Source organism: Nilaparvata lugens, chromosome 1, assembly GCF_014356525.2.
Source record: "Nilaparvata lugens isolate BPH chromosome 1, ASM1435652v1, whole genome shotgun sequence".
NCBI lineage: Eukaryota > Metazoa > Arthropoda > Insecta > Hemiptera > Delphacidae > Nilaparvata > Nilaparvata lugens.
The window spans coordinates 21,179,482-21,205,194 of record NC_052504.1 but is presented as its reverse complement, the minus strand read 5'-3'; the positions used below and the strand labels follow the sequence as shown (position 1 = coordinate 21,205,194).

The following is a 25,713-nucleotide window of genomic DNA, read 5'->3' as shown; positions in this document are numbered from 1 at the left end:
CGTCATATCCGGTTCGTTCACTGATCAAGTCATCATTTTCTAACTGATGGAAAAGAACGTAGAGTAGCTGAACGTAAACAGACATGGCTGAGTACAAGGTTGTTTACAATTTATAATCTACTCCATTATAATGTATTTGGGAGCACAGAAATGCATGATTATATAAATTCAATAATATTTCTAATATTATCCAAAGCATTTTTAACAACTCCAATCACTTGATGGTTTTCATCTCAATTTATTATACAATGAGATAGGTTAGGTTCTAGTTTTGTTTACAAAACAAGCAGCAGAGAAAACATCTGTCAGTCATGACTCATGAGCAACCGTTCAGCCACAGAATACATACAGGATGGAAGGTATCAATTTTGTTAGAAATTAAAACTACCGCTATATTACGACAATGCTACACTTTCGTTCAAGATGGCGGATTTTGACGTCAGGATACTAGCCAACTTTCCATTCTGTGGTTCATCTGTGATCACTAATCTGTGATCAGGATTTTTACTGAACGTAAAAAACACGATGGAATTGATCAGTGGCATTGAACTCAACCATGCAATCTCTTTCCCTGCAATTTTGAAGTTGAAATATATTATGAACAATCTACTACAATGAAATAATTCTCCTGGCAAACTGTAATTCTATCATCATTATTAACTTGAAAACAGTGTATTGAGAAAATAGTTACCGTATACTAATTCTGTGGAGATATCAATACTCATTGGTTCAATATAAATTATTCATTTTTTATTACTTTAAATTACTATTTAAAATTTTTGTAATGTGGAGATTATGTTTATAATATAAATTCAATAAAATTTGTTTGTGAGGGAATGAACCTTGTTTCGATGAAAGTTTGCTAATTCCACGTGCCAAGTCTTCAGCAGAGCTGCTAACAATGGCGGCAAAGAGTGGTGCTGTAATAATGTTTTGTGTACGGGGACTGTCCCCTGTTTCTGGTAACATATGCATCAAATATCGTCGGAAACATCATTGTTTTGTTCGCATGCGACCAGCGGAAAATTTCGCAGTCATTGTGAAGGGCTTTTCCGTGCCATCGAACAATGAATTAGAACGTCCTTTGTGGGACAATTTAGGAATTCACAAAACTCTGTGATCAGTGTGTATTAATTGAATTTTAATCAGTTACCAACAGAGCATTTAATTCCCAACTGGTGAATTTCTCATCTGTACGTTCTCTGGCTTGTGTACTCCAAAATAGTCCCAGATGGCAAAGAGTTACTGGATCGTTATCCCATGATGATTGGAATTCTTCCTTGAGCCTTTCATTGATGAAAATTTCACTACTTTACATATTATTATGCTTATAATCTTCACAATTGATCAATTTGTAAATGGAGCATGATCAGAAAGATATATTTCCTATAAGCTGATGAATGCTTTCACCGATCTACATCTAGTATATGGAATGAGCACATGTATTTTCATTTTAAATAATTTCCACATTAATAAAAATGTTAATTGTTCTATTCTATCGGGAGCAATTCGATATCGGGATTGAGTTATCGACTGATCGAGATATTAGATTGCTGATATTCTACTTAATTTGATTCTCTAACTGAATTCGAAATGAAGGTACTGTATACCTATGAAACAGGAATTTGAATTCAATTGACACTGGAAATAGCATTCATTACACTATTAAAGACAAGGCTGGGAATTCAAAGTATGCATTCAGTAATACTGATGAATGTCGCCAGTGATTTAAAAGATATTGTGTAATAATTTGTATATTTCATGTGTGGAATTCACGGCCTGATCACAGTCTAATTCAGTATACGTTATTGCTTGATTCTGCTGTTGTTATGTTCGTGAGATATTTCCTCCTAAATGCCCTTGAAAAAATGGGATGAGTTTCCACAGGAAAAATGTGAAAAACATTATTGAAAGAGCTTCTAACCCACTATGGAAATTATTATTCTCTTCACATTTCTCAAAAATTTCGTCGTAAGATGAGGACTCTGGCTCGTGAATGGTGGCTCACCCTGACTCTATCCGGTGATATCTGCTTTGTTTGAAGAAAATAAATAATATTGAGACTCAACAGAACCTATTTGAGTCATTCAAAAACATTCAGACCATTCTGAAACTCTAACAACAGTTGGGTTGCGCTTCACTGCTTCTGTGAGTGTTGTTTCTATGATTTGATGGCATGGTTTATGCAACATTTTCTCGTCACGTACATTGTGGCAGTGATTTATGGTCTTTCAACTTTACCAGAGTGAGCATGTGGCTGAGAGGGGACACTGTAGCATATTTCAAACAACTTTACTCCAGAACCAATTCACTCAAAGAACAATAATGTATTGGAATGCTATTTTGCTTATTTTAACAAATGATCTGTTCCCAGTGTATTCGTTTTATGTGCTGATTTTTCTCTGGAAGATTATTACACAATAGATAAGATTACATAAAAATTTGGCATCGAAGATAGTCTACAAGTTTATGAATTTCTAAGAAATACACATTTTGAAACATTTCTATTGAACCACAAGTTTCAAAGAAGGTGTAAAAGTTATTGGAAAGTTTGTTTGATTATTGAGTCTACTATTTCATGTGAGGTGTACTCATCTCAACTGTTAACTAGACAGGAAATTCCTCTTATTATGGAATGTTTAAAACTGAACCAGTAGGTCACAAACATGATAAATTATCTAGAAGAACCGAAACTGCAATATTGAGAGTAAACGAGAACTCCTCATTCCATGTAGTAACAGTGTAGCTCAACTAAGTTCCAATCAGCCTTGAGCTGAATAGAAACTTTGATAATTGACCAATGGAGAGTCGAGAGTAATACTTGCTCATTAGAGCGAAAGTTGTATAAAGTGATGTTCCTGTGTGAAAGCCGAATTAAACTCCTGGAATACAAATAAACTATCATTAATAGTAAATGTAACTAGCGTTAAGTGTTTAGTGTTTGTAGTCATTAGGAAAATCAATCAAGTTTTTCAATAAGTGAATATAACCAATAAATAATGATTATTCAAATCCTTTTCTTGCTTGAATGATTCATCCCTCCCCTTTTAGTTTTTTTTACAAAGTACTTTCTGATAACATATCATATATCTGATATCAAATACGAACACAAAACAATAGCGATGCAGTTTGGAATCAATAGGATACATCTTCAATGATGAATTGAATTACTAATAGAAATTATAACCAGACATAAATTTTTATACTACCATTAAAAACAATATAAAAACATTTTAAACTTTAAAAACATTCCAAACAGCAAGCTTCGGCCTACTTTGGCCATTTTCAAGTTTAAATGTGATCTCAATATTTGAATATTTTTTAAACTTTTTTAGATTTTATTTATATATTATACAGTTTTTGTAATTAAGCATTGAATGTGAAAAAGTTTGGAAACTTTTATATAATTAAAATTTCACAGTGAAAAATATTATAGTTATTATGACTGAAATTGACTCATCTAGAGCAATTTCATCCACAATTTGACACTTGTGACTCCTTGCATTTTCTTACATTTATAGTCAAGTATCTACACATTATCGTCTACTCTGGTATCAAAACGTCATAAAGCAGAATTTAGTGTACGCTATAAATTTGCAATTGACCTATTCATCTCATTAGGTTGTGTAAAGTACTTTCGGAATAAGCTTTATGCTGTTGCTAGACTTGCAGCATTGGAATATTAGTAGTGCAGTGCAGCACATTGGTTGTGAACAAACCGTGCTAATGTTTCAGCAAGTTTGAAGCGGGCCCTCCAACGACCCTGTAGAGTACTATGATAGGCTCATCAAAAACTCATTTTCCATGTTGTTCGGGAAATAAGAGATAGCGAAATGTGGTTTTGTTGCAGCAAGATTCCACCATAGCGGGTTGCGGTACCAGAATATGCTTCAAATGTGATGCTGAGATTCGTAACTGAGCCGATATTCAAGTTTACCTCCCTTCGATAACAAGTGTTTATCTCCAGTAGCGCTGACGGAAACGAGATCGATTGATACGATAATGGGCATGAAATTTTGACAATAAATCATTCACGCAAAATCAATCTCAAGCCACTAGTAGAGATTGGTAGAGATGGAATAATCATATTATGTTAATACTGTAAGATTGTATCATATCATAATATTCATATATTATCCTTCAATATCAGAAATTATTCCAACGTGATAGACGTGATGTATTAGTTGATCTCATCAAATATCAGCTACAATATCATTTGGTGCGATTTTGTTCGTAATTTTCAAATTTCGGTAATTCTGTTTAGAAAAGACTATTGTGACATGGATAAGAGGAACTGAAGTAATAAATGATGGAGTGTTGAATTTTTATGAAAGATATGACTCATGATTGTTGAGTATAGAGTGAGTGACAGTGGAGATGGAATCACCACTGTTCTATGATAATACTATAACCATACAAACCATACCATATTTTCATGAATAGTATGACCATATAGCCATAATATACTATAACCTTATAACCATACTATAATCATATTTCATAGGTACTTACTTATGGCAATTCGCTTAATATTCCTGGTGAGAAAGATTTATTTATTCAACCATAATAAATCAATTCTCTACAATGAACTTCTACTTCCTTTAATGATGGAGTAAAATCCAGTCTTTTCTATTCGATAGTTGAATGCAACCACGTGCTCCACTGGTGCTTTCAGTGCTCTGAAAATGAATGCTCCGAATAAAGAGCAAATAGAAGATTTCGTTCCGAGAAACCGCAATTTTAATTATTGTGCTGCTCCATTGATATTGGAGAGCGTGGGATTGTTGAATGATTCGATTCTGATTAGTTTTCTATTCATAGATATTTGATGGAGTTTTCAATCCACGATGAAAAGCTTCCATAGCATGATTGAATGTTTGATGAATAGTTCATTGATTGCAGATGTGTTAGATGGAAGACATTGAGTTCGATACGATTTCGCTGGGGAGACTCATAATCAATAGTTTTTGCTACTTGCTCTGAATAAATCTTTTCATCCCAAAATGAACATCAATACGAGTACTTGAAGAGTTCAAGGAAATACCCAAGCATGTTTTTCAAACTATTGATTGCAAGTGAGGCTCGACGAGCATGAGGAAAAATTCTTGAATAGGATAATATTGATTTGGTAATATAATAATCCAATAGCGTCTTATTGAAATATTTTAAACTCTTGATATGAGGTGGCATTCATCCAACGCTGTTTCATGTATTAACTCTTGTTCTATCTCCAACTAAGAATATGTATGAAGTTTTCCAATGTCTGCTTCATGAGCCACACGATTAAAGAAATCATTGAGTATGGATAAATCCAATATAGAATAAACGTAACTTGGTGAGCAAGTTGCGAGAACAAGTAGTTGTGAGTTGAAATGGGAAGAGTGGGCTAATTTTTGTTGCGAGCGAGTTATGAAGATCTACAATGTGAGTCAATCCACTGGGTCCAATATGAACAATATTCTAAATCTTCCTTTTCGAAAATTAGAATTCCCAATTCGAATCAGATGAAATACTTCAGATTCATCCTGAAGAAATTTTCCAGAGAACTGTTCTCAAAACCGGAAGGTATCAGATTCTTCATCAGTTTGTAAACAACTCATTCACTGAGAATTAAGACAAGTAGAGGAATTTATGCAATTCTGTCGGCGAAATGAAGTTATGGATGGAGTGTTGATGGCAAAATGAGAAACTACAAGTGAATTTCCTAATTCCCTTCGAGGCGAGAGATCATAGGATTGTATAACATTTTTGGAGAGTGTAATGGAGTGTGATGAATTACAAGGAAAGCGGCTCAACTTTGTTCCATAACAGGCCTCTCAGAGAAGCTTTATGAAATTGTTAATCCGCCAGACCGAGTTTCATGAATCCGTAACTCCCACTCAAACAGCGGGTGCCTGAAAACTTTAAAAGAGTAATAAATAAAGAAGAATGTTCAGTGCTCTTGACCTCCCAAATACAGCATTCTCGGAGATTTACAAAACAATTTATGTTTTGTTGATCCCTCCTTGTAATTTTCGTTGTGATAATGGTTTTCGCTTGATAATATATGGGAATGATGAATACTGGTAGTGGAAACGAGTTATGTAAATTGATGATGAGTATGAATCATTCAGATTGTAATAATAATTCAATAGTTCTCACAAAAAGTAATTGAACTATTCCTCCATCAGAAAATATATACTGAGTACTCATCACAATAATAAAAGCTTGTGATGAAATAATAATGTAGATTGTGAGATATAGGATCATTATTTCGTAGGCTATTTAGGTAAGCAATCATCCAATTTCCAAAATAAGATTATCAAAATTCGATGTTCGAAGATTGAAAAAATGTGAAACTATCCGATGTGTCATTTGTAGTATTGCCGTTCAATTTACCTTCCATCATATAGCTTATTTCTTTTTCTTATGAGGACTGAAACAATTCAATGATTGGAAGAGCATAAACAGGATTAAAGCCGAAAATGTTTCTCTCCCAAATGTTGATTAGCTAGTTATTCTAGCTCCACTGTGTGCTATGTTACCACTTATTATAACTAACTCGCCCAATGACTGAATTTTTTGACCACTCTCATAACCCGACCCATGAGTTTTCCAATCATTACCGCTACAAACTATGTCAAACAACAAAAATTATTAATTTGATTGCTGAAAAACCTGTTGACAAGCTACGAGACATCATGGCTACATAAATGCCGTTTGGAGGTCATTTCACAGGCTATTTATCATGAAAAACATTTTTTTTTTCATTTCATCCACAACATGGTAATTTGTTTTCTTCAATTTTCAATTACTTAGTCTGCAACTGACAATCAATTTTCAGAACAATTTTAATAAAAGTGTAATAGTATTATCGCTCGTATTTCAAACATGACAGGAGCATTGTACACAGGAGAATATAATGTTAATAATTAAGAATATTGAGATAGAAATGCTATAACTTCATAATTGTACAGCTTATAAGATGAACGAGAGACATTATTGTGATGCAACAATCAAACATTGCATTGAAATAAAATTTTGCATTTGCTCTACTGAATGCTTTTTATCAATGTTGTGCAATAGTGCAGCAGCATTTTGGAAATAATTATGTGGAAAAATCTCACAAAGATGTCCCAGAATGCTTGAAAGAAAAAGTATTATGTGCTTGGAATTGGAACTGTAATTTATTTTCAAAATAATGAATGCAACAAATGCGACGATTAGATTCTATCGTCATGTTCGGAACTGCAAATTTATATAGTCGTAGTTGATTGAAATCTATAGTCTAAGCGTGGGTGGGAATGGAAATGAAAATATCCCAACGGGAGTTAGGACTTTTAAGTGAATTGAGAACTCTCAAGGGTGTAGGGGTTACTCAGTGCATTTATACAGACTCATTAGATAAAACTTGTAAAGCAGAATTAATGGACATTATTTCAGCAAGCGAACTCATCACTTAAACGATGCCATTCATTTGAATGTTTTATAATATCAACTCACTGTACTTTGTGTTGGTTGTTAGAAAGTGACATGTGACACAAGGGAGATGAGATGCTGAGCAGCTAAAGGTTAATCTGTGTTATGACGGGACAAAAGTGATGTCAGAAATGTTCTTCAAAGTGGGATTGACCACGTCCATTGTGAGTGATCGTGGTCGCATGTTTATTTGATCGTGCCGCCGCAGTCGCTACTGAGCTACTAGACTAGTAACTCCGGCCACCTGACAGCAGACAAAAGGGGATTATCCCGCTCTTCTGTAAACCGCAATACTCCAGACTAGCAGCAACCTCCTTTCACTCAATAATCCGCTGTGGCCGCAACCCAACAATGTTCAACCGGCTTCAATTGACCACATCTATCATATTCTGTAATCCAGTATAGGAATGAGCTCGTTTCTACTCAAATAATCATTTTCAAGGAGGCCTACACATTAGTTTAAGAGGTTTTCTTTGATTGTCCATAATCTATAATATTATCTTTTTATTTATTAGTTGAATAGATTTTCATTGATTATAGGGTACACAAAGTTATCCAAGATTACCTATGATTGAGTAGAGTATTAAGATGTATTATAAATTGTGTACTCCACTATCATGTCACTGGGTTTTGGATTTTTCAAGCAAAACTGTCATTTAACAGAGGTATCAGTGTTGGAAACTCATCTGTGATAACAATAGTTTATACTCTGAGTAGGCTATTTATTGAGCTCACTGACAATAGAATATTATTAATCAATAATAGAAATCAATATTATAGAATATTCCTCGAAACCCGTTGAAACAGGTAGTATCCAACCACAGTTGGATATGTTCATGTACATTTGCCTTCAGAAATTTAATCCAACCTATTTGTCATAGAGGATCTAGGTCATAGGGAGCTGACAATTAAATTATCATCCTGAAGCCTTAATCTATTAGTGCAACCATCTCATTTGAAAGACAGGACATCAATGCTGGAGCAAGTGGCGGTGGCTTATTTATCCAATTAACATGGCTGATGGTTGATGGGTGTGAGTATTGTGAGCGGGGGGGGGGAGGTGTGCAAGGGCGAAGGGGGCTGGCAGTGGAGTATGGGAGTCTTCAAAGTAACGTTCGTCTCCTTCCGTTTAATTAGCAGGGTGCCAGTGGCCCACCAAGGCAGAAGGGATGTGGAGGGGTCGAAAAGCGAATAGCTATGGTTGGGGGGTGCGGTTGGGGGATGGGGGTTAGCTTAGGTATAATTAAGGAGGCGGTGAAGACAGCGCTTTGCTCTGTGGGACCACAGACGACTTTCTCTGTAGATAATCGCCGGTTATCCGTGGAGAAGAATTAAATGAAAGGTTCCAATCATCCAGGCATTTCACAGCAGCTGACCTCAAAGCGCTAGTCGTTGCCTTAACAGCTTCCATTAAACGCTATTGAGAAATTCTCAATGAACTCAACACTACGATTACCACCCTTTCATTCATCAGCACTCCATTCAATGGTTAAGAAGAAAGAAATTTTTGAGAGATAATACAGCGCAGAAGCTGTTGGGTTGTATGAATTTGTCTAATTGGCTCATGGTACTTTGTGAAAGTAAAAAATTCTCCTTTTTTTGTGAATGAATGTTGGGTGGGTGTTGAGAATCTATGTCAACCGCAATGAAATGTGTGAGCTTTTTTCCTCAAGCATCTTCCACAGATGATACCTGAGATTAACATGAGAAAGGGTTAACAGTTGGAAACTCAGTTGAAATCTTTATTGTTTCCAATCTCAAACGTGATACTGCGCCAAGCTTGATGATGCTAGTGTTTTTAATGGTGCTAGTGACTCTATAACAACTAAACTTTCATTTCTGTTCTGTTTCAAGTTTTAATCATGTCATCAATTGTCTGAGAATTGTCCATAATTATATTCCAAATATAGTTGCTTGATTCTTGCATTACTGCTCTCCCAATTTCTTTATTACTTTTATTCCAATTACTTTCCTTAGCAGTGATTTCGTGACGCATTTCTCAGTGACTCCGTAAGGTGTTTAAAGAACAAATTATTTTTTTCCCCGAATTCAACAAACTACGCCTCTAATCACCTCGTTGAAAAATTGATGTATGGAATATGATTTGAATGTGATGAATTGATTTGTATTTCATACCGATATGCTACTGCTACGAGAGAGAATTGGAAAACACAATTTGTTATGATACTATTATCTGAATATAAATAATTGGATCTTATGAATAAACTTCTTAAACTAGACTGTGAGATTATATAAAGAGATTCACGTCAAGTTAGTAGAAATTATAGAACGTCATTCTCAATTATTTCAAATCACCTTTTGTAGTAGATAGCCGAGATTCATGATATCCCAGAAAATTTATATTAATAATATTGTTGATTGTTGTTATAATGATCGATTCTATCTCAAATAGTTACCTAGAAATAATTATATCTCCATAATCGAATAATGCATTCTCATGATAGATATGAGATATTTTGATATCATATTTCCACATAGTCTACAATTTGGCATTTATTTTTAGGCAACTATTTCTCAAATAGTTGCCTAGAAATAATTATTTCTCCATAATCGAATAATGCATTCTCATGATAGATTTATGAGATATTTTGATATCATATTTCCCCATAGTCTACAATTTGGCATGGTGCGGACCTGAAAATGGATAGAGCTATCTGCTCCTTTCGATAAGTTTCTGAGAAACCATATTTGTTTCCTTTCAGCTCTTTATTTGAATTGTGATCCTTCACTTTGTAGCATCATGAGACCATGATCTGTAAATGGGAACCAGGAAAATGATACTCCAACCAACAGGCTCGATCTCGAGCCCATCGGTAACATTCGCAGTTGAATACAGACTAAGAAGCTCTACAATGTCATAAATCCACCATTGAACAACTTGACTTCACCGCTCTGTATTGTCTGCCATCCATTTTGGGCTTCTTAACAGCAAGTAGGCCTAAGGTGCGTACAGACTTTCGCTCTGCTCCGCAATCGAACGTCACTCGAGCAGATCGATTGATGATCGCAGGTGGAGCAAGAGTGGAACGCGAGCAAAGCGTGTAACAGAGCTCGAGCTTGGAAAGTTCCTAGGTCGAACTAACCAATAGTTCTGCATGCGCGGTCAACGTTTTTGTTTGTAATGTGTTAGCATATAAAATTATCAAAATTAACAACTAATTATCAAATTAAATAATATAAAATTATAAAAGCATTTACAAAAATAGGTACCGGCATATTAGCATTTAGAAAAAAGAACCCGAACTCCCAATCAAGCCTTTCACCTTTTGAAACATTGACAGACATTATCTTTTATAATAAAACATTTAAAAAAATGCAATAATCATAATAGTCTATTTATTATTCTATTATAATTATTAAGCGAGCGATTTCTGAATACATATATTTATATGGTTATGTGGTTTTATGGTTATATAGGTATATATTTATGTTCAACGGATCTCGAAAACGGCTCTAATGACTTTCACGAAATTTGGAACATAGTAGGTTTATGATATAAAAATTCGATTGCACTAGGTCTCATCCTTGGGAAAACTCGCTGAACGACATTAAAAGAATAATTCATCCTTGGCTTGAACTGCTGAGGCTTTAGTCGTCTGTAGATAGTAAAAAGTGATCGAGTGATTCTGTGGAAAATCAAAATGAAATTCGCATCCCCGAAATTCATAAGCTGACGTACAGCCAGCTGTACGATCATTAATATAAACACGATCATTTTAACGAATTGTGTTCTGTTTATCAATAAATAAAAATAACGAGCGAAGCTCGGTGCCCCGATATTCAATTTATTTTATAAACATAATGTATAATTATTAGGCTACTCAGCAATCCCCTGGTCAGAATATTTTATTAAGCTTTGTCACCCGATCAGCTGGATTGAACGTATCACATTTGTGAGGTTAGGTTGTAGCGATGTCAACAATAAAGGTGCGTACAGATTCACGCGCCTTGAACATGAGCAATTCACTTTTAATCAGCTGATACCAAGCTTTCTATATATGTATCTTACCGCTTCTGTAAAAATACAGATATAATCAGCTGATTAAAAGTGAATTGCTCATGTTCGCGGCGCGTACGCACCTTTAAAAAAGAGAGGAGCGATCATCCTTCAAACATATATTTCGAACCTCAAGCAAACCCTTATATAACATCTCGCGTAATGTTCATGATCGGAGCGAGTGCGGAGCGTGTTCGAGGCGCGTATATCTGTACGTACCTCTATACTCCATCAAGCCCAATATAGAGCTTTAAATAGTACGATGGATGAGAGGCAGCAATAATTTATTTCAATCATTATTTTGAAAGTGTATCAATCATTCTTTGAAAATAATTTTAAATCAATAATAGACAATATAGAGTTTATATAACATTTATGAATGTTAATCCTAATTCCTAGTTAATCATTATTTTAATGAACTTTCGGGAAAAACATCACGATTCTTGGAGGAAATGTTTCGATTTTCGAAAAAACTTTTTCAAAAATACCCAAAGCTGACATTAACACATCTTTCAATGATAAGTAACTGGTTTCGGTTGTTACAACAAAACCAATTTCTAATGAACTGTAATACATCAAGAAAGTAATGGTTAAAACGACTTTATTCAAAATGAATTTCTCATCATTATCATTGCTCATAATTATCATTGTGGCCGTAGCCGAGTGGATCAGATGCTGGCTTTGTGATTCAGAGGCCCGGGTTCAAATCCCGGCCCGGGCAAGATATTTATCTCGGGCCACTCCCGTGTATCGGATGGACACGTTAAGCCGTCGGTCCCGGCTGCCTAAAAAGTAGTCGTTAGGTCATGTCAGAGGCCCTGAAATTGATCAGTTGCGACCTGAAAACTCTGACACCAGACCTGAGCCAGCCAGGTCACTCGATATTAGTATTAGTATTGCTCATTGAAAACATAATAATAATTACTTGGAAGAATCATGCCAAGTTGGAATAAGTATAAATCGAGAAATAGAGAAATGATTAATATCTTTTCATAAGGGATGATGATTTTCTTTTCAAAATACAGTCTCATAGTACGGAAATTTAGTGTTGAATGTGAAGTTAATGTATCACAATGCGATGCAATAGATTACTTTCACTTCCATACATTATTTTATTGAAAATTCAAACTGATAGGAATATGTTAAGTATTGGTGAGAATGATACGTCTCCAAGCTGACTAATTAAAGTGGTAGCAACAGCAGCAACAAATTTAATTAAAATTACCTGGATATATTTTGAGCATCACCATTTCTTAGGAGAACTGAAGAAGTATACTAAAAAAATCTAGCTACAATCCTTGTGGTCATATTTCCTCTCTCTATATCAAATTAATTCACAGAAAAAAGTTGAAACAACACAGAAGCAGGGCAACATTCGGTACTGGAATGATGTTACTAGAGTCAACATTCGGAAAAATGAATAGTACGAAGATGTATATCAGAGGCTTCTCTGAAAAGCTAGTGGTTTTTGAAAGAGTAACTTCGTATAATTAAAGTGCCACAGGCATGTCTCGACGAAATTAGAAAACGACGCTTTTGTACTTTCTACTCCACAGTCCACAATAATCAGCAACCACTCAAACGAATTAAAAATTATTCCACTGCTGATTCCACTTTGATGATTCCTAAATAAAATTGTCTGACAATAAGTAACGATCCTCCGCGATGTGAATTGTCAGTTCGTGGAGAATTTTTTGAAATTCAGTGATGTGTCACACCAGTCCATCAACTGAAAAATATAATGAATAAAGTTTTCAATTAAAATAGAGCGATTGAGTACTTCAATAACATAATTATTCTATCATAAGCAGAATAATTCAACTGTTGCAATGAATATTCTTGTACTTATAATTGTAATATTGTAATTCCATTCTTTATAAAAATGTCAATAATTTAATGTGAAGGACTTTCGTTTCATCTTTCAGTATCAATCATGTTATTGAATAAAAGAGTTCATCAAACTGACAAAAGTTATCCCACAAAACTTGGTGCTTAGTAATTGCTATTCAAGGAATTCATTTTCAAGTTTGTGGTTGAGTGCTTTATTATAGGGTAGTTCTCAATTCTGGATAAACAGTTAAACAAGAATGGAATGACAAACCAATATGTTCTATTTATAAGAAAACTAGATCCTAAAGTGGGAAGAATATAGTGATTACAAATACGTTACCATATTTCTAAAAGAGGATCAGCAAGGCTTCCAACCTTGGAACATATTAATAGCTACGCCCATAACTTGAATCTATCTAATATTTTTTCACTCGATTGATAAGAAAATGAATAATAATTAGTCTCCAAACATTCGTAACTTTTATCTATAATACAATAAAATGAAGAATTGGCGTATACACGTACGGGAAAGGAAATTCACGAATGACGCAGATTCTCTATTCACCAAGGATGGACAGGCCTGTTTCAGATTCTTCAAGATCTCAGTTGGTCTAGTTTAATTTTTCAATTGGACCATTACGAAGCACGGGTTACCTGCTAGTATTTTATTAATTTCAATTATATTTTTTTCTTCTCTTGTGATTCGAATGGATGATATGACCCAATTATCTCCACATTATCATCTCTTATTTGCTATTTGACTAATTTTTATTGAAATATACTACCATATTCATCTGAAGTGAGTCTTGAAGCTATTTCAAGAAATCACTAGTGAGTGCTCACTGGAATTCTATTGAATCTTGTTCAATTATCATCCATGTTGGAGAAACATTATTCAATATCATAACAAGAGTCGGTTCTGAATGGGAATACTTGGTAATATGTGAGAATGTTGACTCAATCAGTGCAACTTTGACAGATGGAATATATCTTGTAAACAATAAATTTACATGACAAACAACGCGTGAACTCCTTCAAGGGCTTTGCTGCATTGTTGGTGGTTCATAGTCGAACTTGGCATTGTGATGGTGTTGTTGTAGGGTGGTGTGGGCGGGTAGGGTGGAGGGGCACTGTCAGGACATGAATGAGAGACGCAGACAGGCAGGCACGCACGCACATGCACATGCCATGTCGGGCAGGTAGCCTATCCAGCCCCTGCACACATCAAGCCGTTTATCCAGCGCTGGGATTAGTTCAGACAAATTATGACAATCAACATCGGATATAATTATTATGTATGGTGACTGCAGTATTAGCAGGCTGATTGAGCAAATATGTCACATCAATCTCTTCCTGAAGTGTATTGTTGCAAATGTGCAGGTTCCTTATTATAATTATATTATTATGGAGATTTCAATGATAGAATAGTTTCGGGAAGTTAACGCTTATGTGAAAAACGAATACAGTAGTGAAGTGATGAGCGGTTCATACAATATGATAAGTAAGTCTGAAAAAGATGTCTCTGTTATGGTCATTTAGACTCACACTAAACAATAGATAAATTCTGTTATTTATTACTATTTACAATAATCGTCTGCTAGCGCATGAGCTTCAACTTGTTATTCATAGCAATTGTCGGCTAGCGCACAAGTTGTAACTCACATGCTAGTTGTTGTAGCTCACAAGCACATGCTAGTTGTGCCAAAAAATGTAACAATTGTATTTTTATTTGAAATTTTGCAAAGATTAGTACATTATTATTCCATCTTCAAAGATTCAAGAGCACATATTCATGAATAAAACTTCACTGCATTTCGTCTCCTTGATTTGTCATTTTATGGTCGGAAAAATAATAGAGAAATAATAGTTTCATTTAGAAAAATCATACTAATCTTGAATCGAACTATCATAATCGAATTTTTATCAATGAAATCGATCAATACGATCGCATGGAATCATGGAAAAATAAAGGAATTTGTTTCACTGATCAATATAAATTGAGTTCAGTTACATATTCTCTCAGTGAGCACAAAAGTCTTTTCAAGAAGTGTTCACATTAATCCAGAATTATTCCCTTTTGGAATTGTTATTGCAAAACTCTTCTAATGTTGTACTTTAAACCCAAGACGAAATTCGCCAGACTTCAACTTGCCAACCACGTTGCTCCTCTCGATATGAGTTGCAGGAGCTTGGCTTGGAGTCAACTGAACTCCCACTGGGTCTTGACATTTCCAGTTTGCCGTGTATTTATGAGCGCCCTCCTAATGGTTGTAAACATGGAAATAATCGATGAAGACGATTTATGACTTCCACTCGCTCCTATCTGAAACTCCTTCTAATGAAAGCCGGTGTACGCTCACAAAATTGAAAATTACCGTTTCACAATAACGATATTTAGTGAGGCACAAAACAATAAGTATCTTGTGAAACAACCATCATTTACAGGTCTATTAAACTCTATTTATGTGAACACTTATTTCAGATGTGTTACTCGTTTTGCATTATATGAAAATTGATGTGAATCTTAATACTACTACTAATTCTGCTTGATACTAAACTTATACTGAACTAATACTAACAGTACTATAATACTTCCTAACTCACTTTTCCACACAGTTCTACTGTTAACAATTCTTATTTCCAAATAGTTGACCGAACGTAGTGAGGTCTATGTTTCAACTCGGATTTTTTTTTTGTCAGTCTGTATGTAACGCGATTAAGGCCAAACACGTTGATAGAATTCGATGAGATTTTGCAGGAATATTCCTTTTCCAATGTCGATGTACACACAAGGTTTTTTGAAATTTTGCATTTGAAGGATAATATGAAAAGAAAAGGAACTCCTCCATACTCTGATATCACTATATATATATCATCTACTTTGAAGATAGAATTAATCAGACTATAGAATTATTCATAATCAATCAGCTGACAAGTGAATTATTCATTGCACGCATTACACAGATGTCTCGCAGTGTCTATTTCTATGAGGTAGGGTTTCAATATTTTTATGATGCGTACCCATCAGTATCCAAATTCTATGTTTACTATATATTCTAACACATTTTAAAAACAAATTCAATAGGTGATTGAAAAAAATGAACTAAAATAATGCTGAAGGAATGTTAATATCGTTGATTAAAAGCAATTAGTTTTAAAATAGTTGAGCAATATTTTTATCAGATGGAAAGATTATCACGGAATTATGATATAGGATACCAATTCAAACGTGAACTGAGGATATTAACATAAGTGAGTTTTTGATCTTGGAGGAAACAAATAACAGTTTTTAAGAGTAAATTATGTTTCAACTGTGAATTGTGATTCAACTGAATACTAGAACACGTGACATCAGGTACTTGTGGATAAGAAAACTGCGTGAGGTCTACTGTTCACAGAACTACTAGTAATTGACTTTTCTTGGATGTTGGGAAGCCTAAAAGTATTGTGTAGAAATAGTAATATTGTGTAAATGTGTAGAAATAGTAGCAAATCAGTTTTATGATATTGGGTGCAAGCTGGTTATTAGATTATTGGAAGTTAGTTCATCACAAATTTGATATAAAATTCCTATTTGGATCAGAGTTCAAAGCATAAAATAATGAATGATAGAATGTTCACCCCCAAGTAGCCTCATGTATTATTGTCCAGATCATTAATTATTGTCAATTTTCCCGTACGATATAGCAATTGCTCCAATGCTAATAACTGCAATATAATTATTGAATGAGGATCCAAATCTATATTAAATATATCAACTACTTAGAAGATTCCTGCTACTGTTCAGACTTGAATTCCCGATTGGAAAAAATAATATTTGAATGATCATCTATTTCCTTCTTTCTATTCTCCTTGCTTTTGTAATAATTATGGGGAATATTGAGATGTTTGAATTGTAGTTTTTTTGTGCCTTTCTTTCAGGTTGTTGAACTGATCAAAATTGAACTGAATTTTTCCAATATGAACTCTAGTGAACCTTGTTCTTGATTGTTAAAGAATCATGCACAAAGTAAGCACCTAAATATTGTGTAGCCATAAAATATTTGCTAACTTGCTTCTTATTCATTCAAATTATTGCAGTCTAGCATTTCCATAGTACTGGCTTGAAAACGTATAATGCAAACGTATTTAGAAATATTTTTGAACCGTGTGACCCCACTACGTTTTAACCTGAAATTAGGCTGGGCGCTCCACGTGTTTTCTTGCAAATCGGGAAATTTGAGTGGAAGAGCGGCAGTTCTAAACGAGTCGTCACCACGAGAAAATGTAGTCACAGAAAAAGTCTCAGCCTCTAAGTTAGGCTTCGGCCTATTTAGATGAAAAATATCCTCATTATTTATTATTTTGAAAAATTTAAAAGCATGTAGTCTGGAAAATAGTAGTTGAAATGTAAACGTGAGTGATTGTGAGTGCCGATTTATTTGTTTAATGTTGGATTCCATGGTGAGTTCCAAAATTATTTTATTGAGCTCGAATAGATTGACCAGATAAATATTGACCGAGGCCTTAAATTTATTGAAGAGTGAGTTAGCTAATTCTTGTCTAAATATCAGTTATGAATCATTGCGATAAAGTCTCAATTTGAGAAATATTATTTGAACTTTTTATAATGTTGTAATTTTGAAACAAGTAATTGAATAAATAACCGGATTGGTTACAGTGAAGATTATGATTCGATGTAACATAATTTCAAGCATGACCGATAATTCTATGATTGAATACAACTAATAATGATGTCAGAAGCATTTCTAACAAAATCTTCTATTTGACGTTCCTGGCTCGTGATAAGTTACTTAGTTGCTGAAACAGGTGTTGCTAAACAGTAGTGAAGATCTTGGCATTTGCATGAACGAATGCATCCAAAGCTCCCAACCGAGGATTTAAATAATTTAAACAGGTTAATAGTTGAGTGGAGATTTCAAAATCAATTATTATATTATTCCCTTGTTACAAAATGGGGTGCTAACAAAGTCCCCCAGGCCTCCCACCGTTATAAATGATGTCAGGTGTGAAGTAGTGTTATAAATATCTCCATCCGGTCACACTTTCAATATTATGACTATAAAACTTCGTAGCCAGTTGCCGTTGAAAGTATTATGATCACAATGTACAGTTTTTGTTTTTTATTTCACAATTTTCTAATTGAAAGTCATGTGAAATAGCTTTTTCATAGGTTCACATACTTCATGTATCAAAATCACCTTGTTGTCTGAGGACTTCCTTCTGTAAAATCATTCGCCTCTGAAAATGGCTCGTGTTTGGAAAGACAATTCCAATATTGAAAGCGGTGTTTTTCGATAGCCACTTCCATACCTTTCTCTCGTGTAGAGAAAAATACGAATGTAGTAGCCTATAGATCATTTTCAGGGGCAAATAACTCACTGAGAATGAATCACTGCAGGGAAGAGAGACACTGTCTTAGCTCGCACGCCTACCGCACCGCACCGCACCGCACCGCACCGCCACAACACCCGTATCTCGTGTGGAGAGATAGTGTCACGGGGTGCCTGTCGACTGTCTGTTTTCGACTATTCACAGCTTCGTTCTCTGTTCTACCTCTTCTCTCTTCTCTGGTTATGAGGATGGGCCGACGGAAAATAATTATCTTGTGCACGCTAATATTATTGAAAGTTTTTCGCCGGCAGTCACGCGGGAGTTTCAGTTTCCCACTGAGCGAGTTTCCTCTCTAAAAATGTTCCACCAACCAGGTGTCAGCTGTGCAACATCATCATCATAATAAAAGTTAGCATTTCATTGTTCAAGTAACGAAGCCGTGGCTGTTGTGTTGACATGAAGCTCCTCCGCTCTGCATTCATCGTTATAATTAATCTGTCTAGAACTACCGCTTCGTGTCAAACATCCATTTTCAGACAAAACTATTGTCGTAGCTGTGATCTACTCCTGTTTTTGTGTTTCCTGGTCCTACTATGCGTCAACTCACAATATTTTGACAGGAAGATTGATGCTCACTCTCAGAGGGAATAGTTGACACATTCATCGATATTGATGGATCAATCGTAGCCCATTCGCTGTCCCAATAACGCAGGAAATGAGTCTCAGCTTACCCTAACTTACGTTTCCTTATTCCCTTATCATCAAATTGTGATGATCGAACTTCAGTGTTGTGTCTTATGTGTATGTTACAAAATTACTATCATGATGGGCGGGAAACTACACGTCTATTCATTGAATAATATGCTTCGTTCAAAGTTTAAATTCCTTAACCCCAACAAGACTCACAAGTTTCAGTATCAAGGTACTCCTTGTCTGCTCCACCTTGTATGGGGCCCAGCGCCCTGAACGTGTCCGCACTTTGAAATTAAGTTGAAAGTAGTATTGCTAAAGTGAAGAAAATGCATCATAGAGCTTAGTGTCTATGTTTGAACGATATAATAATTATTGTGGAATGAAGAGTGTAGAGAGATCAAATGACTATCATAAGTATGAGATTCGATCAAACTATTTATCTGTGTTTATTTATTCGTATGCTTTCTCAATAAATTAAATACATACAATAAATGTGAATCGATAAGGAATCTATGTAGGGAAATTCAGGTCAGAAACTCAGGAAGAAATCGTTCATGAAAAAGATTTATCACAGTCAGATCTGTCATCCAAGTAATAATGATGAGAGTCTTGGGGGGAAAGTTGAAAATAAAATCACTTGTTCCTTTCACTTCCGACGTCAGCGGTTCGACGTGAATTATTGAGGAGGTTCGGAGCCAACGGGTAATTCTGCCAAATGCCATTCTGGTCGGGGGAGGTGGTAAAATAATTCAACGGACGGCAAGGGCCAGCGTAAAAACAGAGGGTCGTCGCTGCCACAGTAATGTATGCTTACGGGAATGGTCATGGGAGGGGGGGAAGGGTTCAGCAATCTGAGTTGACGCTTGATAGAGCGAGAGAGCAGCTCGGTCGATTAGGAGGCGATTTGGACTCGGACGGACGGATGGGCCGATAATTAGGACTGCTGCGGCGGTGGCGGACGGGACCCAGCAGGTGTGACCTGCCAGCCTTCCTGTTGGATAAGCGATTTATGTCGCCACCGGAAAATGAAGACGTTCACAGTTTTTCGCGCCTAATCCGGCAGCCCTAATCAGCGGCCGCTCTAATGGACTTGACCGGGCCCTCAAAAATGGCGGCCACGTTTTTGCTACTCTAATACCGGCACAGCGATTATCCCTCTGCTTTTCAAATGTTTCCTATTCGAACAACACTTTGCACTTAGTCATATAACTTATTCTCATCTCTATTAACGCTCACCCTTCTTGGCATGAATATACGCTGAGTAGTCCCACACACTTTCGGCAAGTATAGATTCTCATTAAGCGAGTCCGTACGCACTGTGGTAAATAGGGCTCGCTCCCCTAATAAGATTCCATCATCATAAGATCTCGTATTCCTCTATCTATATTAATGAACTTAAAAGAATGTGCCTTGCTTCCATTCCGGAGAAATCTTTGATAATGGCAATATACAGTGTGATATTCCTAATATCAAATCATAATATCTGTAATATTTTTAATCCTCCCAATTTTATTTCAATTCTTTCAATATAGCCGTTCAATGTTTCCCTTTCAAATCCAATATCAGCTTTCAGATATGATTTTTCCATCAACCCCAACTATTTTATTATGATAATTTAACATAATTGACTTTTATAGTTCATTTCATAACACAGTTTTTCATGAATTTCACACGACGTTCAGTCAAAACTCACATCTACATTTCATACCATTTTTCTTAAGTTCAATATCGTGAATACTGTACTTAGAGAAACATTGCCAACTTCCATAATGGGAATACGTGGGCTAATTCGTGTATTTATGACCATTTATAGATTATACAAAGTGCGGTAGAATCGATTTTATTTATACATTGATTGTATGATATGTTAAATGCCGCAAATTGAATTAATTTAATTCTTTGTTTTAGTTCAAGTCACTTGTTAAAGTATTATTTTTGCTTTATATTTTCAATTTCTTATTTTATAGTAATTTTCTTAGTAACTAGATTTCATATAGTATCTAGTGTCAATAAAGTATTGTTATTATTTTTCTTATCGATTGTCAGAAGACTCCTCCAGACTTATCGTTCAAGCATGGAGTTATTCATCTACTTTTTACTTGTTTTTCATATTAATGTTACAATCTAATATATTGCGTTTACTTTGTTTTTAGATACTATGTAATGTATAACATTTTGAATAAATTGAAATTGAATTGATTACGCAGTTTGCTTCGATATTCACATCATCTGTGAAAAAAGACAGAGTTAAAATTTTGCCAGTGCTCAATTTTTTCCTTTTTTCAACCAAATTAAAGTAGGCAACATGATTTGGACGGGTATTCATTCTGGTTTTGCCGTTCGCGGTCATTTCGAAAACAAATTATGTGATCACTACACAAAAAAACCTTTCGACGACAATTCAACATTCTACCCAACAATAGTTCCCCTGAAAAATAGTTGAAATGACTGGTGAAAGACTTACAGGCACATCTCAAAACTGTTTTTCCCCAGGTTTTTGAATCAATTTGTTTGATTTGATAGTTCAATCAGTTTGAACACTATACATGGGGCTTTTGATTTCTTCAAATGTTATTCCTATTCTTATGGTCATAATTGGAACATTTGCATTCCAGTCTCCAATAATATTTCCAAATGAACTGGGATTCTAATTTTATTCAATGATAAACTTGATTGTGAATATTATGAGTGGCTCAGATGTGAATAAATCGCATGATCCGAGAATTTATTGTTGGTTTGTTCATTCACATCATCATATCTCAATATAGATTTATTATGATGCAATTATTTCATAATTATTACGCATTCATTAATTCGAAGAATGAATCAACGAACAAAATATTTCATGCCTCAGTGAATGTGAAACATGCAGTTTCGAAAAATGCTATTCTTGAATCATGCTAACAACAGTTTCAAGAACGTGGAGGATTTCAGAATTCACGTTCTATTTTCTGCTTTTAAAAACGTCTGAACATTCTGAGACTGTTTTCCAGGAGAAAAGGATGTAAGATAACACTACGTACACATCGGGGCTTGAAGCCCGGGAATGTTTCGTGAATGGAATTCTCCATATCAGTTTTATTGGACTCGGGGAGATATAAGGTGAACAGATAAGACGTGGGAGGGGAAGGCTTTCAAGGAACACAACCCGGCTCAAGTATCCTTACAGCACTTTTCAACTTTAGCACATCTTCGTAGTTCTCTCATGTAACTCCTAATAACGTATTCTGTGAGCATATGATGCGATGATTGAATGCGAGATTCCACTCACATCTCAAAATAGCACAATGTTCATCATTAATACTCCACCTCTAATGAGAATACCACCGAATATTTTCCACATATTTTGACCTTTTAGGTTGAACATAATAATCGAAAATTTCTCATAATATTAGAATATCAAATTCATTTGAATGGATAAAGGAAGTATGCTGAACCTTTCCACGATTACTTGCATGCTTTTGACAGCCTGTGAATTAGATTTCGAGTTGTTTGCCACCGGTGAACGATTAATTTCACAGAAGAATAGAACTAATAGAACAGAGTGCATCCAGCTAGCAATCGTCCAAACAATTTATAGCTCACTGCAATTCCATTCCCACACTACCCAATAAAGTCTGGTTGTAACAATTTGTTGGTTCAACGTTTGTTCTTAAACATCGTATTGATTAATATACGTGGGAGATATACTCAATTTTTGAGCAAGGGATGAATTAGATCTCATCTGAAGAGTTCTATTGGAGAAATTTATTTATAAATTACTGTTAAAAGATTAATATTCATGCTATTATTCTAAGGCCAAAAGCCCATCGCTGCTTTCAACTTGTTGAAATCACTCTCAAGAGGTACGAACAGAACGAGTCGCGGTGAAGTTCGATGCCACTAGACAAGCTGCACAATGATATAACATTTAGAATCATTGATATAGATATAAAAAATCGATAGCGAGCGAAATCTACATATCGAGGCCGTTTATAGAGGCGTGTTCGTACCGTTTTAACATACTACGATAAAACATTATCACGTAGCCTCGTTTGATGTAACTTATATCCTCGAAGCCTTGCGTTCAGCATCGTTGAAAACGCGTGACAGCGACGGCAGCGGCAGAATTTCAAACATTCAACTATGGTTTAAAAATTCTACCGTTATATTCCCCAGAAGCTATTATTATCATATCCATCCGATTGTGGAGTCCCATTCATCATCCTCATTCTACAGCTGCAAGCTAATTTAAATAAAGATCTCCATCCTAGGAATGTTATGTTTGAAGACATTTCCCTGATTCAATAAGTTATAAAGAGCTATTATAACAGCATGATGATACCAGAGTATCACTAGTTTCCTGTTATGTTGGTGATAATATTTTAACGTAGATTCTCGAGTATTCAAATTAACAATAAACAATGGTGAAGGACACACTGCACTGTTTAGAATGATTGAAAAGGTTGAGAATCATACTCAGAGTGTGAATTTGAAATCAGATAAAGGAGCTTTCCAATTCGATTTAGTGTATATTATACTAGTATTCAAATGGTATTTCAGATAAGATAGTATCAGTGGTCTGTTCAAAGAATCGATACTCCATGTGAATGGTATAATCTATAGGCTGTATATTATACAGGGCAAAATATACAATAGATGTGATAAATTCAGGTAGTTTTCAGGTTAGACGCGAAAACGCTTCCAGTGTTGCAAGTGAAATGCAGCGCCTTAGCATACAGGCATAATCTATTGCGAGAAAGCAAACAGGGTGAGTTGGTCGTTGTACGGTGCGAGAGAGAGCGCAACTCTAGGTGAAGCAAAACCACCAGTGAGCTGGTAAAAAGCCGACCTCATAAATATACTTTAAAGCTGTTTTTACTCCACCCTGTGCACTCGCACTCGCCGGGGCTTATTCCTAGGAATACAGTCGTGTCCATTCGTTGTGCTCTCCAGATTCCATGTGATGCCGACTCATGAACGGACTGTTAATAAGTGAGAGCGGAAACGAATATGTGTCTGTAAAACTTATTTCCAGAGAAAAAAGTTTTCATTTCAAAACAAGAATAATCTTCAAGAGGAGCTAGTTTTTACTGAATTTATTTTGTGGAAAAAATACGTGGTAAGGAAACACAGTTATTTACCAGATATAACTCTGGCTCCAAGCCAGACATTTAGAATGTACCGGCCGTAAATATTATCAGCCTATCGTTTTGCTCGATTTCACTTTAATACAGGAAATGTTTAAACTTCAGACCCTCCGACTCTGAATTGGAATTTACCATTAATCTTATAAATACGTTAGGCAGTCAAAATGTTATTATCTTATCTTTCATTCATAGAGAAAGAATACACTAATGATACAATAATTGATCCACATTGATGATACTTCATCATCAATATGAACATCATTGAGAATTGTAATGACAAAGTATAGATAGGAAGAATCAATGAATATGGAAGATGAATAATAGAAATATTAATATGAATGAGGAGTGTCCATATTTGTCAAATCACCTGAAAGAAATTCAGGAATGCTCGGAAGAATTCTTTCATATTCATATCAAAAGAATCAAAGAAATGCCAACTTCTGCTCAAACATGATAGTAGATAATTATTGAATGTTCCATGAAAGTTTGTAGATTTTGCTAAATAAATTCAACTACTATACAAACTCTGGAATTGATTTCATCGGGAAAGTTCTTAAGAAATTCAAAAGTCACACAGACTTTAATTATAAATCTGGGAAAATTGATAATGAAGTATGAGAATAAATCCATTCCTCATAATTAATGAAAAGTAAGTATTAAAAATACTACCTCATAAAAATTAAGTATGTATTCCAACAGATTAATTAACTCTGTTGGAATACATACTTATTGGGTTTGAGTGTTCAGTGCATAAAATCATTGTATTCATATCAGTCAATCTCACATTCACAAACATTGGTACAGTATGCACATCCTAACACATCAATTTATCACTTCATATCAACATCGTCACAGATTCCCGAGTGAATTATGAATGTAGTCTACTATTGTGTATAATGGCTAGCAACATGCATCAACTCATATGATTGTGAAAATTCAAATACAGCTTGATTTTTCAACTATCAATTCAATAATATGATAACGTGCTGATAAGAACAGATACTACACTTTGATCTTAGCCAACAGGCCGAGAAACGTCATTACGTCAGTTCTCTACATCGGTCGTTTTACAAGATCCAATAGAAATTTTAGATTGTTCATGATTTATTCCTTCACGTTACAGATCAAGAGACATCCCTTACTATCGTGAGATACCAATCAACGAGAGGTGACTGATCGACAGTTTGATTCGACTATTTTCAGATAGCGGTGAATTTATTCTCTCTGAAGTGGAAATGTCAACGGCAGACG

The 25,713-nt window shown here is 35.1% G+C and overlaps 1 pseudogene; it reads right to left on the bottom strand.

Annotated features, from left to right (window-relative positions):
* Positions 1-25,382: 25,382 nt before the first annotated feature.
* On the bottom strand, positions 25,383-25,501 carry LOC120349530 (annotated as a pseudogene).
* Between the last annotated feature and the right edge of the window lie 212 nt (positions 25,502-25,713).